The sequence below is a fragment of the Hermetia illucens genome, chromosome 4, assembly GCF_905115235.1.
Source record: "Hermetia illucens chromosome 4, iHerIll2.2.curated.20191125, whole genome shotgun sequence".
In the NCBI taxonomy this organism is placed as follows: domain Eukaryota; kingdom Metazoa; phylum Arthropoda; class Insecta; order Diptera; family Stratiomyidae; genus Hermetia; species Hermetia illucens.
The window spans coordinates 171165210-171182635 of record NC_051852.1 but is presented as its reverse complement, the minus strand read 5'-3'; the positions used below and the strand labels follow the sequence as shown (position 1 = coordinate 171182635).

Genomic DNA, 17426 nt, shown 5'->3' with positions numbered 1-17426 from the left:
TCCTCGAAAGTACGTGCCCAACAGTCCATGGCAGGTGACGGGAATTAAATACGTAATTCCTAGCTAAAACACTTCACGAGTACCACCGGGTATCGGCACATCATTTCAATCAGACCATTGCTGATTAAGCCCTAGCTCCTTCTTTTTTCACCACGACGATCCCATTCTTTCTTATTTTTTAAACCATTCAACCACTGGTCCCTTTCCCTTAAAATTCATAGCCAATTTCACTTAAACCTCTTCAAATTCTGTTTTTGATAAATTGCTCGTATTACATATTATTGGGTGCAGGCAGCCGATTGCTTTTGGCTGAGGGGAATGACCTGCCGCACACTTCAGCAACCATGTATACTGCTGGACTTTTAAGTTTAAGGCCATGGCCGGGAATGGAATTGGCAGGAACGAGACGGTCTGATGGATGGACAGCAGATGAGCTGACCCGTCATTTAATAAGTGAGCCTGGTGAGGGAAATTGCATGAGTCGTGTTTAAATTTGTAATTTTGTGAAAATAAATCAAAAGATGTGAAGTTTTTTATATCCCCGCGATGAATGCGAAAAACAGATTGGAGCCAAAGTTCTGGGAAAGAATCTATGGGGGACATGCATCCGGCTGTGAATACGTGCTACATGCCGTATTGGTTGATTTAGAATCCATCACTATGGACTCAGTACGTAGTGGACCAGGCGGTCACACTTTGTTTTGCCAGATAATTCCGTATCCGGACAATCCGGTGCTGTTAATAACTGGGCCAAAGGACACTACACAGAAGAGAAAGTAGATGCTTCATTATTGAAAGTTGTACGAAAAGAAAATCCGAAGCTACGGAAACTTGAACTTTGTAAAATAATATTTAGTTCGCTGGGTTGCATTTCGATTTCATTTTTTATTGTGGTGATTAGAGCATATCCGATGTGCCAACTCCAATCTGCAGCCATCAGGTGCATCCCCGGGCTTACTTCTGCTATCCGGCGCTTTAACTGGCGTCAGTATATCACCGGCCACTGGATCGTCCCCACTATGCGCTTAGGCTAGCATGTCCGATGTCCTTGACTGTGCTTAAGACGTATTCTTTATAGAACATCGCCTTCTCAGTTTTTATCAGTTAATTCATGGAATGTTTTTTCCATGGATTTGCCTTTCTGGTAGGCGTGTTGCCTCTAGTGAAGCGGCCACCTAGGGATCTATGTAGCCCTTATGAACCGATCTACAAGTCTTTCCAGTTGCTTTAGGAGAAAGGAAGTTAGATTGATCGTTCGGAAGTTTTTGCCTTTGTGTAAGTGGGTTTCTCTGGTTTGGGATTAAATATTACCTTCACACCATGGCATCTGGTTGGAATATAAACGTGTGCTAGGCAAGCACGGTATATATTCCGAATGTGTAGACCCAGGGCAATCATTCCCTTTATTACTAAAGCAGGAATAATGCCATTCGGACTCGCAGAATTGTATCTGTGGAACAAGTTAAATGCCCATTTCACCGATTCCAGTGAAACTACTTTGCTTGCCAGAGTTCACTCTTCCGGTTGAGTGCTGTATGCATCTGTCGGCTCCGAGGTGAGATTTTGAATCATCACCAACGGCGCAACAATCGGTATCCGGTCAAGGTCTGCCTTAATAAGGAAATACAGACATCCCGGTTTTGCGCCGAGGTCCACCAATTTGATATCCCTAAAAGATGTCTGGCGTCCTGACCTACGCCATCGCTTCATTTCAGGTAGGTTCTGCGTCTCTTTTTTTTCCACCATAGATATTGTCCTTATAGACTTTCCGGGCTGGATCATCTTCATGTGTGTGTGTGTATGTATGGTGGGGGAGAAACTACAGCTTCTGAGCACTCAGGCCGTGTTGGCCCATTGTACTCGCCCCCTCCCCCCCCCCCCCGTCTAACGGAATATTCCGGATTCGTTAACGTATCGCAGGATTTCCGTTAGTGGATGTGATGCTACCCGTCGCAATTGGAGGACATCGGCACCAAAGATCTGATGCCTGTTGCGTCCATAGGCGGGGCATTCACATAGGAAATGCTCCGTGGATTCCGCTTGCTCATTACAGGAGGAACACGTATCATCTTCGTTAATTCCTATTCTGAACATATGCCCAGCTAGTGAATTATGGCCTGCCAGAATGCCCACAATACACCTGCAAGTCCTCCTGCTTTTCGACAGGATAAACTTTGCGGTACGTATGTTCGGTTCTGGCAGGAAAAGTTTGGTGTGTCGAGCAACATTTAAGCTCTGCCACCTGTCGTTATGGGAAACTTGTTCCCAGTTTTTGAAAACAGATTTAGCCAATGCTACTGATACTCCAATTGCTGGCTCCGGTCCCGGCATAGGGGAGATTGACCCCTCTTTCGCTAAAGCGTCCGAGATTTCATTTCCCTCTATGCCACAGTGACCAGGTACCCAGAGTAGTTCCACCGTATTGAATCTAGACATAGAGTTCAAACGGTTTCTGCATTCCTGAACGATTTTCGAGGTGATCAAAGGACTGCTCAATGCCCTCAGTGCAGCTTGACTGTCACTGCAGAATGCGATGCGAATGCGAGGCAGGCGCAACCTATTAAGAGTTCGAGACCACTTGACTCTGCATACGCCACCAGATCCCTAAGTTCTTGCGTCGGTGGAGGATACAAAGAATCATAGCGTAAATAAGCGGAGGCAACTATGATGTTTTTCCTCTCGCCATTTATTTGGTATTGTATGATGACCGTAGCTAAGTCCTGGGAACAATATTGTCTCAGCATAGTTGCCTCTAACCGTCTTGACATCAGGACGCAAGCTCTCGGTCTTATGGGTCTTTCATCGTAGAAGATCCTAGCCCCCTTTACTGATCCAATGCCACAGATTCTGTTAAATCGAACCCACGGTTCTTGCACCAGAAAGATATAGGGGAAATTCTGCAGCTTTGTCATTCTCGCTGCCAACAAGTAGGAGGGAGCTTTGGCATGCTGCAGGTTGATTTGATCAATCTTTATGTTTTTCGACATAAAATTAGTCTATTGTCTTATGGAAAACAGTTAGAAGCGTATGCGGCAGTCCGCGTATGACGGGGTTTCCCCCACACCATACCGCCAGAGACTCGATCCCCTCGTGATTGATTTCTCTGAGAAAAGCCGTACTTGGAAGTACCGCAATTCCCATGTTCTCATCCACGAAAGATCTCATCTCATCCCGCAGAGCATTTGTCTGTTCTCCACTTAGCACCTTAATTGGTTTGCGGTGTCCAGGTTACATAGATTCGGTCACTCGAACTAGCATCAAGTCAGTTCCGTTCACATCTCTGGCTTCCCTTCCTTCCGCCTGTTCCTTGGAAGGTGTAAGAGAAGTTACTAGCAGGTAGGATTCACTCTGTAGTCCCTTCCCCAGTACGAGCCCCCATACGGGGGCACACCGGTCCTAATCCCCGCGAGACGCGTGGATATAAGCCCTGGTGCGGAGCACAATAAAGCGTTGTCCACAGCAGATGTGTTGGTCTTACGCTTCTTGCGCGCATTACCGCGGACAGAAGAGTCTGGTGCGTCCAGTGTGGATCTTACTGGGGTTTCCAGTTTATCCCCACCTTCCGCCGGAGATTCCGCTTCCTTGTGTCCGATTTCTCTGGGCGTAACCGCGCCTAGTGGTACAGCCACGTCCATGTCCTCATTCCCAAGGTGCTTCATCTTCCTTCGCAGTGCTCTCTTCGGTCTCTTCGTCGGCTTCGGGCCTTTCCAGGTTCACGGTGTCCGCACCGCTTGGATCCATTTCCACACACCGGCGTTAAACCAGTAGCGTCCACGTCACCAGCTTCCCGTTCTTCCGCTCTTCTTGGTAAGGATGAAGGAGAAGGTTCTGACAGGAAGAATTCAGCCGTAGTCGGATTTCCAGTTTCTCCCAATTTGAAAGTTTCCGTACTTTCCTTTCTGGCTAACTTCGCCGTAGGCACCAAGTGCAAACTTTCCACTGAGTCGGAAAGCATGCCTCCTACAGATTGATCATCGTCATACATACGGATAAAGTGACCCACCCACCGTAACCTATTGAGCCGGATTTTATCCACTACCTGACGATGATGGTATCGCTCATACATTTCGTCGTTATGTAGTCTACGGAATCGTCCATCCTCATGTAGAGGGCCAAACATTCTTCGGAGGATTCTTCTCTCGAACGCGGCCAAGAGTTCGTTTCTTCATCATTTTCTGTGTATATCTCGCTTTGTAAACATAGATAACCCAACTGCTGGCTACGTTTTTTGACAAGGATTCGCTTTAACTTTGAGTTTGCCTCAAGAGAGTTGGTTTCTTCGCAAAAGGATATCCATGATGATCGTTTGGCCGACATTATGCTCTTCTCTTTAGAGCCTTTTCAGCTTCTTTGTACCGAATCCAGCCAGCGGCCGAATCAGAATTTAGAGCATGGGCTGAGGAGCATCCTTGTCGTTCTCTTCCCGAAATCTGAGTTCCACCATGGTGGTTTACCTTCCTTTGGTATCCTGAGTGGACAGCTCTTTTTAAAAGCTTCTCTCATGCTAACTGTAGTCATTCGGGTTGTTTTCTCGATTCCAGCAATGTATTTGATGTGTCTTCCAGGGATCGTAACTCGCGTGGCTCAGTGCTGTTTTGTACATCGCCCAATCTGTCTTACGTGAATTCCGAAATCAATGCGCCTGTGATCCGAGAGCATGACATCGTTTGATACTCTCCACTCTCCGGCAAGAGCCGTAAAGTCGCGCGGGATGACATCGTGATGTCGATGATCTCTTGCCTGACCACGTTGAAGGAAATGGATTCATTACCCAAATTGAGAATCTGCAATTCGGTTTGTACCAGATATTTCAGTAGTCTCGATCCTCGGGTTGATGTTGGAACTTCCCCAGCATATATGCTGAACGTTACCATCACATCTTGTTACAATTCTCATGCCTCCACTTTTGGCATATTGGATAGCTCTTATGAATATTCCACTGGAAACTGCGTCTACGTCATAAAGGAAATAAGTAGAGCGCCTTATAATCTCCTTATGTTCCTGTTGGCTTTTTATGGTCAACCTGTTTGTCGTGGTGTCGCCATCACATAGGACGTTAACCAAGATAGCTGGAGGTCTTTTGAAACCCCCATGCAGGATCGGGGTCTACCACTTCTATTGGTATACAAAAAGTGAGCACGTCGGAAGTTTAAATCCCAAATCTTCCCCAATAAGCCCATGGTTCTTGTATGAGGTATATAATATGCCTAAGTAACAAAATGCATCTTGTTGAGACAGATTTAATGATAGATCCAAGATATTGCGTATAATATCCCCCACTTCTAGTTATCGCCAAGATTATTCACTCTCAAAACGATCAGTTTCCCGTTCCTATCTTTTTCAGATATAGTTGCCTCATTTTATTGATCAAACTGCTTTTCCGTTTATCAGCTCAATAGCCTGAGAACAAATCAAAGATGTGGTTATTACAAAAAGCACTTTCATTGTAAGAATAAAAAAAAATAGCAATTGCAAAGATAAGTAAAAAATGTCATTACAATTTGATAAATCTTTTAACCACAAAATTCACTTCCTAATTGATGAATTGGTACTATGCATGTACATACATTAATAATTTCATACACATTAACTCTACTAAATTTTTAAATTGTTTCATGTATTTTTTCAATAAATGTCTACCTCGGGACAAAAATGCTTTCAGAGCACAGGCAAAACTGAGTTTTTTAATATTCTTACAACACGAAGCAAAACATTAACAATAATAAAACTGTCCTGATGTGTACACATTATGCGTTACATATGGACATAGATATGTTGGCGCTTGTTCCGGTGAGTACTCGTACAATTAATGGGACAGATATATCTACATAGTTATTCGAGCGTTTATCATAATAGTCTTAGTAGGAGACCGAAAATGTTCCAAATATTCTTGAGAGCTGATAAGACCTCGCCTACGTGACTGAATTTGACGCACTTTTACAAATTCCTGATATCGTTTGGAAAACCAAAAATTAGATTTATGCAAAGTTAATTACCTTATTTACCGTAAATCTAATTTTAAACTTGACTATCAAAGATAACAATGCTATAATTCTATAATGGAGCTTATGATAAGGGAAGACTATAAAGACTTGAATTTTCAGTGAGAACGCTTCGTTATCGGCGTTTGAAAGCACTTTTAACTTTATTTCTGCTAATTGTTTCCTGCATACCTACATATCAGTCCAAAGTGCATTCATGTTCATTCATTAATGCAAACAGATACTCATACCTTTCGAAAAAAAATTCTGAATGAATTATCTTATGGGGCCCTGAACTGAAAACTGATTTCAATGAAAGGATTTATCACCAATGCATAATTAATAATCAGAATATGTTGATTGTACCTCGGATCAAGTAAAACATGGAGACATTAATGAAGTCATTCCACATTTCATATCATTAACTTTTCCTCAGAGACTCATATCCCATGTCCGACATCTCCATGTAATTAACAAAGTCTTTGTAATGCGTCGTGAACTTGATAACTTTGTTTTTGTTGTTCGCAGAATCTCAATATCAATGTCAACACGACTTGATGTAGAAATGCGGCGGATGATTATTATAGAACATGAGTGATCACAATCATTTTCACATGTTGCCGAGGCAGCTTAGTTTACTTACAGTAAGAACTGAAAGAACCGCCTTTGGTCAACCACCTGTACGCCAATGAAATTTCTAATGAGGCCTTTGATATTACACCTGGGAATATGGAAGCCAACCAGTTTGTGTAGTTTTATTGTTTATACTTTCGATTTCAACATTATGTCACTTCTTCCTAATGTGGAGCCGATTGATATTTCTGGCCAAGTGTAAAGATAGTTTTTATCAAAGTGTAACTGAGGATATGACTTACGGTTTTGTTCAGGCCAGAGGCAACTCATCAGACGCTGCCTCACCTCTACGCCTTGTAAAATTCAGGCCTAAGCCAGCCGAGGCTAAACTAAAATTTTGTTTGAGAATCGGAGGATTCCTAAGTCCGCCATCAACTTAATGGCGGGCTGGACCAATTGGAAAGAAACATACTTTCACGGAACCCTCATTGTTGGGCAAACAAATCATATGTTTTGCATCTTGGGTGCTTGCCCAAGGATGAGGGTTCCGTAGACCACAACTAAGAAAGTATGTTGCTCTCCAACTAGTTCGGTCCTCCATTAAGTGGACTTGGGAATCCCTCGATTCTCAAACAAAATTTTTGTAACTGAGGACCTCCTCTTTTCTTGATGAGAGTATCAAAGAGTTAATTGCGAACCTAATCGCCTAAAATAAAATAAAATCGAATTACTTGTCAAATATCACATTCTTTATTTTTAAAATCGGTTCAATGTCTGTCTGTCTGTCTGTCACACGTACTTTTCTCAGAAACAGCTATACCGATTGACACGAAATTTGGTGAGAAGGTGGGATTTAGGGTGTGTGTGTGTGTGTGTATGGTGGGGGAGAAGCTACAGCTTCTGAGCACTCAGGTCGTGTTGGCCCATTGTACTCGCCACCCCCGTCTAACGAAATATTCCGGATTCCTTAACGTATCGCAGGATATTCATTAGTGGATGTGATGCTACCCGTCGCAATTGGAGAACATCGGCACCAAAGATCTGATGCCTGATGCGTCCATAGGCGGGGCATTCACATAGGAAATGCTCCGTGGATTCCGCTTCCTCATTACAGGAGGGACATGTATCATCTTGCGTAATTCCTATTCTGAACATATGCCCAGCTAGTGAATTATGGCCTGTCAGAATGCCCACAATACACGTGCAAGTCCTCCTGCTTTTCGACAGGATAAACTTTGCGATACGTATGTTCGGTTCTGGCAGGAAAAGTTTGGTGTGTCGAGCAGCATTTAAGCTATGCCACCTGTCATTATGGGAAACTTATTCCCAGTTTTTGAAAACAGATTTAGCCAATGCTACTGATACCCCAATTGCTGGCTCCGGTCCCGGCATAGGGGAGATTGACCCCTATTTCGCTAAAGCGTCCGAGATTTCACTTCCCTCTACGCTACAGTGACCAGGTACCCAGAGTAGTTCCACCATATTGAATCTAGACATAGAATTCAAACGGTTTCTGCATTCCTGAACGATTTTCGAGGTGATCAAAGGACTGTTCAATGCCCTCAATGCAGCTTGGCCATCACTGCAGATTGCGATGCGCCTGCGCTTCCACCGCTCGTCAATCACTGAGTTTGCCACCCTTAGGATCGCATAAACTTCGGCTTGAAAAACCGTTGCATATTGTCCCAAAGAAAAATCCCACTTCTCGTTTTTTATTCGAGAGGTAGACTCCGGCTCCAGAGCCCTCTTCTGTTTTTGAGCCATCGGTGTAGAAGACTTGCGTATATCCCGCCACGCATTCCTCTGGGTCTTCCCAGTCCTCTCTACGCTTCAGGGTAAACTTCATATCTTCTACCAAACAAATGTATGGGGACACAACATTGGAAGGCATTGTAAGATCTGGATTCAGTCCTCCCAGTTACTCTTTCAATGCTCTGTGCCCCCACATCCGTTGTTTCCTCATAGATTTAATCGAATTAGTCTATGAGCTGCTCTCATTGCAGTGCTTTGAATAAATATATCCAGGGGCTGCAAATTGAGTAGTGCATTCAGAGCTGCGCCGGATGTCGTGCTCATGGCACCAGTGATACCCAGACACACAGTTTACGGTGAAAACCTTTTTGTCTCACCTTAACCCCACCACACTACGGATGCATATACGAACATCGGCCTAATGATGGCAACGTATATCCACATTACCACGTCCCCATATCGAGGCAAAGGTCCGTCTGCACAGCCCATAAGCGATGAGAGCTCGTCTCATCTTTAAAGATTTAGGGGGGTCCCTATACATGTAAAAGGGGGGTGTACAATTTTTTTTCATCGAATATAGTCATGCGGGGTATCAAATGAGAGGTCTCGATTTTTGAAGTCGGTCTTAGTTTTTAGGTTTGTTAGAAAGGCGGGGGAGTGGGAGGGGTGAAAAGTGATGATTTCTTTAACGGGCCCATTCTCAGAAACTACCTGACCGGAAAAATCTGATAAAAATCATATGGTTCCCAGACCTCAAAATACTCTCCATATCGATATCTGTGCAAATTAAGTTAATAATAGTATGTTACCACGTTTTTGGGAAAATTGAGTCAAACCCCCCTTGAGTTTATCCTAGAGTTATAAAAGTTGGTAGTACTATAAAATGTATGTAATATGAAGCATATTATCCCCAAGTTTGGTCAAAATCATACTATTAGTAACAGAGTTACAGTAGCTCAAAGTTGTCTTTACCATGCAAATTTACAAGCCGGAGTACTAAATCTGACATGCTAAATGCATATACATAACGGGCTACATATAAATGGGATAGTTCTACACTCAAATATACCCACAGAAGAAGCAAACAAAACTTTTCATACCTGAAGCGCTCAGCTTCAAGGTTCCCGACTTGTTTGAAATCTATCTTTCATTGATATTTGAGGCTTTAACCAGGATATAGTGATGGGAATTAGGGTGACCACGACTTGTGCTTGAAGAACAAGTAAGAAAGATAATCGCAAACCAGGCAGTAACACTTATTGAGATACCATACGTACTTTGAAGGAACCCGTTGCAGCACATAAAAACAACTGGAAAGAAAACCCTAGATATCCTTCGAGGAACTCATCATCATCATCATCAACGGCGCAACAACCGGTATCTGGTCTAGGCCTGCCTTAATAAGGAACTCCAGACATCCCGGTTTTGCGCCGAGGTCCACCAATTCGATATCCCTAAAAGCTGTCTGGCGTCCTGACCTACGCCATCGCTCCATCTTAGGCAGGGTCTGCCTCGTCTTCTTTTTCTACCATAGATATTGCCCTTATAGACTTTCCGGGTGGGATCCTCCTCATCCATACGAATTAAGTGACCCGCTCACCGTAACCTATTGAGCCGGATTTTATCCATAACCTGACGGTCATGGTATCGCTCATAGATTTCGTCATTGTGTAGGCTACGAAATCGTCCATCCTCATGTAGGGGGCCAAAAATTCTTCGGAGGATTCTTCTCTCGAACGCGGCCAAGAGTTCGAAATTTTTCTTGCTAAGAACCCAAGTCTCCGAGGAATATATGAGGACTGGCAAGATCATAGTCTTGTACAGTAAGAGCTTTGACCCTATGGTGAGACGTTTCGAGTGGAACAGTCTTTGTAAGCTGAAATAGGCTCTGTTGGCTGACAACAACCGTGCGCGGATTTCATCATCGTAACTGTTATCGGTTGTGATTTTCGACCCTCATTTTTCTAAAATAAGAATAAGGAGCGAGATTAAGTTGAATGAAATAGTTCTGAAAAATGCAGGATCAAAAACTGGTTGACAAATAAATGAAGTCATCCTTCTGCCTATATTGAGACCATCAGTCGAGGCAGTCGCATGACACAACAGTATATAAACTGGAATCGATGATTGAATTGAAAGAGGCAGCTATCGTAGTCCGAATGGAATAAACATACGCTTTGGATAATACTTCCTTTGAGTCAATGGTGTCCACCGCCAGGTGGTACATGCACAATCGTTGATTAAAACCAGGCTAGTTGAAGCAAGCATATCTGCGTGGTGGGACTCTTTATGCTGTCATATACAGGGTCTGCACACAGGCAGAGACCTATCATATATACTATTAGTTGCAGTAGTCAGATAGCCGGCCTTATTAAACATAGTGGGTTATCCTACTTAAGAGTATGCTGATAAAATTAGCAGTGGGAAGCTTTCAAAAAATTGCTTTCGCTCCAAAAACTCGCCTGCCTCTGAATGACAGCTGCCATGAAGATACACCAACTCGTGCCCTGGAGATGTTCTTTCAGTTGCCTCCAGTGGACCTTTTGGTGAAGTGACAGACAAGAATTGGAGCATACATACTTCAGTCGAAGGGCATGTGCGTGTCTGTGGCATACGGCCATACTGTAGCCACCAACTTAATCATAAATTGAACCCTGGAATTTTCTTCACTAAAATTCCAATTCCAATTATTGGAATGATAACCATCTAAGAAACAATATACTGTGCCACGTAGATCTGTCTAACTACATAAAGTTGGATTGGGGTCAAAATATATGGAGTGAACACTGAGGTATGAGGTCACACAATCAATATACTACTATTTTTCAGACAGAGTTGTCTGCAATAAAGTCTTTCAGGCAGAATCTACGGAGGAAGCCCAAACGTGCTAAAACTCATATTCTCTCTGGCAATCAGGTAGAATAGAAAACCATCGCATCAAACCAAAAGTGATCTAAAAGGGTATGGGAATGACAACAAAACCTCATTTTGATGGCAATGAGAGAGCGAGTGAAGATTATAACACGATCTGTGCTACTGCACGGCTGTGAAGTGTGTTCTCTAACGCAGGCATTAGAGAAGTCCATCGACACATTCAAACGTAAGGTTTTACGTCGAATACTTGGACCGGTTAAAGGTGGAGCTGACTGGTGAATTAGATACAAACATGAATTATACCAGCTCTATGACAACCCAGCAGCATCGGTAGTGGTAAAACTACGAAAACTGCAGTGGGCCGGTCACGTAGAACGGATAGACAACAAGTGAATACCTAGCAGGGTATTCAAACGCACACATTAAGGACGCCGCCCAGTGGAAAAGACTTGCAAACGGTGGGAAAACTCAATGGACGAGGCCAATAAAAAGCTGTTGAAATTTTCCAATTGGAGGACGCGATCGAAGGATTGAGATAGCTGGAGGAAGTTTATCCAGGAGGCCAAGGGCCGATTTGGCCTGTCGCGCCATAGAGGAAAAGGAGGAGAGAGCGAATAAATTGGGAGAATTTTTGGGCCAAAGCCTGCACTTGGAATCTGTAAAATCGTAGAACCCGCCGAATAGGTCATCAATGGAAGGAATCAGCAGGCTATAGGCATAGCATATTAATAATATAGAATGGACGGTGGATCAAAAGAGAGGAATCCTTTAAACTAAGTAAGCTGATAATATGGATATTGGAAGGTCAAATATTCGGTTAGTGCCCTACCTAAAAAAATATTCGGTCACGATTGGGATCTATAATAAAGGCTCAATAAATTGGACTGCAGTGGAAAATCCCACCTAAGGAATAACATATCCTGAGGAAAGGCTTAATCAGTAGTTCCTAATAATTATCTTCTTAGCCTCATGACTAGGAGGGAACTTTTCATATAGATGAATTTTCATAGAACATGCAATAAGCCAGTAGATTACAATATGATGCAGTATGGTCATCCGTCCATCCATCTAGAAATTAGTGAAAACCAAGGAATTAGCATAAGGGTACAACAACTAAAAATTCAGAATTTTAGAAGAAAAAGAAAAAACCAGAGAAGAAAGATTTTTGGAAAGATTTGCAGCGGAGTTTGAGAAACAAAGGTGTTGTATATTTGAAGGGATATTTTCCAAAAAAATCCATATTAGATTCTGTGATGAAATATGATTTATTATTGGCTACCGAATTTTTGGAGCAAGAAGAGCCGCCCTTAAACTGAAACTAAATAACCAAACTTTCATTGCAACAATCACTAAACGAGCGGGACATGAGGAAACGAACCTGATAGTTCTTTCAACAGGAAAACTATAAAGCTCGATGGTACATCGACCATCGAGAACTTACCAAGAAGATTGTAGACTATAGTTTCCATCAATTAGAAAACCGAGTTGGACACTCGCTGCCACCAGTGAGATTTGAGCCGCGGTCTTTCAAGCGGGAGTTCATGCGATCCTAAGGACAGCAACCTGGGTAATTTACGAGTGGTTAAATGGCAGGAGCATCGCAATCTGTAGTGATTGTCAAAATGCACTGAGGACGTTCAACAGTACTTTGATCACCGTAAAAATCGTTCAAAAATGTAGATACTATCTTGACTTGACTTCTAGATTCAATACAGTGGAACTAATGTGGGTCTGGTCATTGAGGTGTACAGGGGAATGTAGCCTCAGATGCCTTAGTGAAAGGGGTTTTAATTTTTCTCTTAACGAGACGTGGACCAGAAATTGAAGAGTCAGTAACATTAGCTAATCCTTCTGTCAAAAATTGCAAATAGCTTACCAAAAACGCAGGTGGCAGAGCCTAAATGTTGTTCGACACACCAAACTTTTCCTGATTGAAACAAGCAAATATACCGCCAAATTTATTCTAACTGGCCATAAATCACTAGCTGGGCATATATTCAGAATAGGAATTCTGCAAGATGATACGTTCCCGCCCTATAATGAGGAAATGGAATGCAGTGAATGTTCCCTACGTGAGTATCCTGACGCATCAGATATCGAATTTTATGTCTTGATGTATTTCACCTGGATTCCACCGAAGGAAATCTTACATAAACAAATCTGAGATATTCCGTTAAACGGCAGCTTCCAGTATAATATACACCGACGATCTGAGTGTTGAAAGGCTATGTCTTTTCATATTTCAATTCATTCAATTCACACACAGGCACGATCACCAGATGTTCGCGAGCTGTTAGATGGGCAGTCCTATTTGCTCTTTAAAGATAAGTGTGATGGTGCTGAAATTATCGTTCTTAAGATGATGTAAAGGTGAAATATAAGATTAGCTGGCCAACAGGGACATTTTGGGTTGGATAGGAATAGAGTCAATTAGGCAGGAAGGCTGCCTGAATCGGATTCCGGAGGGGGAAGTCCTTTTCGACATTTTACCAACTACGTGGCATGTACCCTTGAAATAATAAAAAACTTGTTGTTTCTTTTTCGTTGGTGTAGATATTTATTCTTGCAAAAACCGATATTTCGGGAACCACTTGTTCCCTTCATCAATGCTAACAAGTTTGTCCAGCCCATTGCTACGCTACCAAAAGGATGGCCTCTAGTTCTCTCGTCGCATTTTGCTTTTCGGCTCATCTTTTAAGTGCCACTCGAACGATTGTTGATTCGTCTTCATGTCTATTTCGTAGACGTGTGTCTCATGCCAGTAATGATACGTTTCATGAAGGTCGGGTTTCATTTCAAAAATTATGTCAGCAACCGTCCTTCGATGTAGTTTTCACCCGAAATTCAGGCCCCTTGGGAAGAGCCGGAATGCGATAGGCCTCACACGGAAAATTTCCACCACACTGTCTATGGTTCCATATGCAATGCCAAGTTCAGTAGAAGTCTCTCTTGGACTGGTGTGACGATTTTCGAGCACCATTTTTCTCACTTTTCTAGCATTTCGTCGTCCGAAACGAGGTGAATCCTCCACCACTGCACGGCCACTTTTAAGGTCTTTATACACGTCGTATACCAGAGTTTTCCACACAGCAGACTCCCCAAAGACTTTTGAAAACATTTTCAATGCATTAGCATACGGAATTTTGTTAGCAACACATGTATGTCAACTAAGGGTGCACCAACTGAAAAACAAGCGTGGAAACTGGAAGCTATGCGCTTCAGGTATTTGAGTGGACATTTGTACCAAGGTCGTAATGTTTATGCATTTAGTTTACCAGCTATCCACTTTAGTATTATATTGACATTCAAAGTTTTAGAATTTAGGAAATTTGCCAAAAAGCGACAAATTTGATTTATTATAACTTTGCTAGTAATAGTGCGATTTCCACCAAACTTGGCAGTATTATGGTCTATAGTGTAGCCTATAAGTTGAAGTTGATAAGTCTAGGATAAAGTTAAGGAGAGATCCCAGTCAATTTCCAGAAAATACGCTTATGTTAAGTATGGTAATGTAGTATTTTTAACTTTATTTAAACAGGTATCGGTATGGAGAGTTTTTTTAGGCTTAGATACCATGTGTATGGACCACCGCATTTTATCAGATATTTAGGTTGGGTAGGAAGGTCTTGAAGTAACCGACCCTTTTCGGACCCCCGCAATCTCCCCTTTGCAATCAATGTCAAAACTAATATCGCTTTCTAAAAGAGACGTTTCATTTCATTTTCGAGTGGGGGACTATACTCGGTGAACAAAAATTTCACACCCCCCTTTTGCATGTATGGTGGCATGGTCTATCTGTTTGTCAACATTGATTTGAATAAAATTTGGTTTTACACTTGACGGATGTATCTTCTGTCTCGGATGTGAATGAGACGCCGCCTTGTAGCTTCCCTCCCTTGCTCGGCATCTTCCGGCTATTTATTATGGAGATGTTCCTATGTGATGTGTTCTACTGTACAATGCCCACATTGTAGACCCATAACTATCTAAATAAATCTACTCTTCCAAGTGCGGATGACATACAGGGTTTTCTTGTGGGCTAGTCTGCGAAGATGGATTAAATCGAGTGAAAGCGCAAACCTGGTCCTTTTTACGTATGTGTACTATGTGCATATGTTGACGCAGAAGTAGTTTAGTAGTTGACTCGGAGATTTACAAGGTTGGGCAAAAGTAACAACCCGATGTTCTTTTGTTGTAATTTTTTTTTTTTTTGGTTCTGCTTGAGAAATCCGGATGTCCGAATAGTTGAGTGGTTAGAGCACAAGGCTGTCGTACGGAAGGTCGCAGTTCAAATCTCGCTGGCGGCAGTGGGATTTGTATCGTGTCGGATACCAGTCGACTCAGTTGTGTACTTGAGTCAAATTAGGGTAATAATCTCGGGCGAGCATAATGCTGACCACATTGCCTCCTATAGTGTTCTGTAGTGTACCGTTACGGTTTTGAATGAAGTGCTCTAACACACTTCAAGGCCCTGATCCAATATGGATTGTTGCGCCAACGATTATGATTATTATTGAGAAATCTGTTTATTTAATCCATCAGAATTTATTCCATCAAGTCGAGAAAATGATAGCGGCCAAGTGTTCGCTGCCAGAGTTAATGACCATACGGGCCTGTTTTATGGCATTTTCTTGTGATTCGAGCAGTGTGCGCCCTTGTACCGTCCTTTTGGAACAACATGTTCTCCAGTCCCAATTCACCCAATTGAGGAAGAAACAATTCAGTAATCATGGCTCTGTAGCGCGCGCTCTCCACCGTGGTCGTTTGGCCCGCGACATTCTCAACATAAAATGGCCCACCCCGCAGTAACTTTGAGCGGTCAACACCTAATACCTGATGCACTGCCCGCACTTTGTAAAGGGACATCTTCAAATCTTCCACCAAAATTCTGCAATACAAATATTGTGTAGTACGCCGTCTGGTCGATGAGCCGGGCTCCTCTTGGACATCGTGCAGAACACATCTCAGCAGAACAGCTGCTCCGGGACCGCCAGCCTTGGGAACATTTCGTGTTGTCCCAGTCTCTTCAAGGCAAGTGGCTAAACGCCGCAGTATTCATCTAATTGTTGCACAAAAAATGGAAGGAATTATTTCGCGTTCTTGCGGAATAAACCGATTTATGGCGATTTGCATTCTGCGTTTATTTAGTTCACAAATGTCAAAACCGAATTGACGGCGCCATTTGCAAAAATGATAGCGTTTTACAAGAGAATGATTACTTTTGCCACACCTGGTATATACCTTCTGTTCAAAATTGAACCGGACTGTATCATTTAAATTAACCGTTGTTGACGTATTGTTTAAATTTTTTTTTATGAAGAGATCTAAGACTGCAATGATTTTAGTTGTCAATTTTTAGTGTGATCTGCAACGTCATTTCTTTGTAATCGCTTAGCAAAAAGTAGGCGGCGAAATATTTTTGTGAATTTCATTATGGACAAAAAACTTGAACAAAGAGTGTTTAAAAAATTGTTTTATAAACGGAATGTCTTGTCCAGACGCATTAAAAATGCTGCAAAATACCTATGGTGGATCTGCTCTATCGCGTACGCAGGTATTTAGCTGGTATAAATCGTTTAGAGAGGGCCGTACATCAATTGAGAACTTGGCCCATGCTTCCCGTCCAGCGACATCGGTAAATGACGAAAACATCGAAAAAGTAAAGAAAATTGTATCCGAAAATCGTCGAGTGACCGTAAGGGAAATAGCTAGTGAACTTGGCATATCGATTGGATCGGCGTACAGCATTTTACATGATATTTTGGGGATGCGTTGGGTTACCGCGCGGCTTGTGCCAAAATTGCTGGATTCTCTTCAAAAACAACGTCGGAAAACTGTGGCTGAAGAGATGCTTTCTATGGATGATAGGGACATTCAGCACATCATTACTGGTGACAAGACTTGGGTGTACGAGTATGATGTTGAAACTACTCAACAATCTTCGGAGTGGCGCTATCCAGATGAGCCGAAACCCAAGAGACCACGCCAAAGTCGGTCGAAGGTTAAAGTGATGTTAACTGTTTTTTTCGATAGTCAGGGTGTCTTGCACTCGGAGTTTCTTCCCGAAGGTCAATCAGTAAATGCACAATATTATTTGAGTGTTCTGAAGCGTTTACGGGAAAATATTCGCCGAAAGAGGCCAGAATTATAGAAGGACAATTCGTGGTTTCTGCATCACGACAATGCACCGGCCCACACATCAGCGCTTGTATGTGACTATTTGAAAAAAAATAACGTCAATGTCGT

The 17426-nt window shown here is 42.6% G+C and overlaps 2 protein-coding genes across 9 annotated transcripts in view; one reads left to right on the top strand and one right to left on the bottom strand.

Moving 5' to 3' along the window:
- Positions 1-17426, top strand: part of LOC119654498 (myotubularin-related protein DDB_G0290005) — a 213727-nt gene that overhangs the window by 127470 nt on the left and 68831 nt on the right. The gene's annotated exons all lie outside the window — the stretch shown is intronic.
- Positions 1-17426, bottom strand: part of LOC119654501 (lipase member H-A) — a 60436-nt gene that overhangs the window by 15271 nt on the left and 27739 nt on the right. The gene's annotated exons all lie outside the window — the stretch shown is intronic.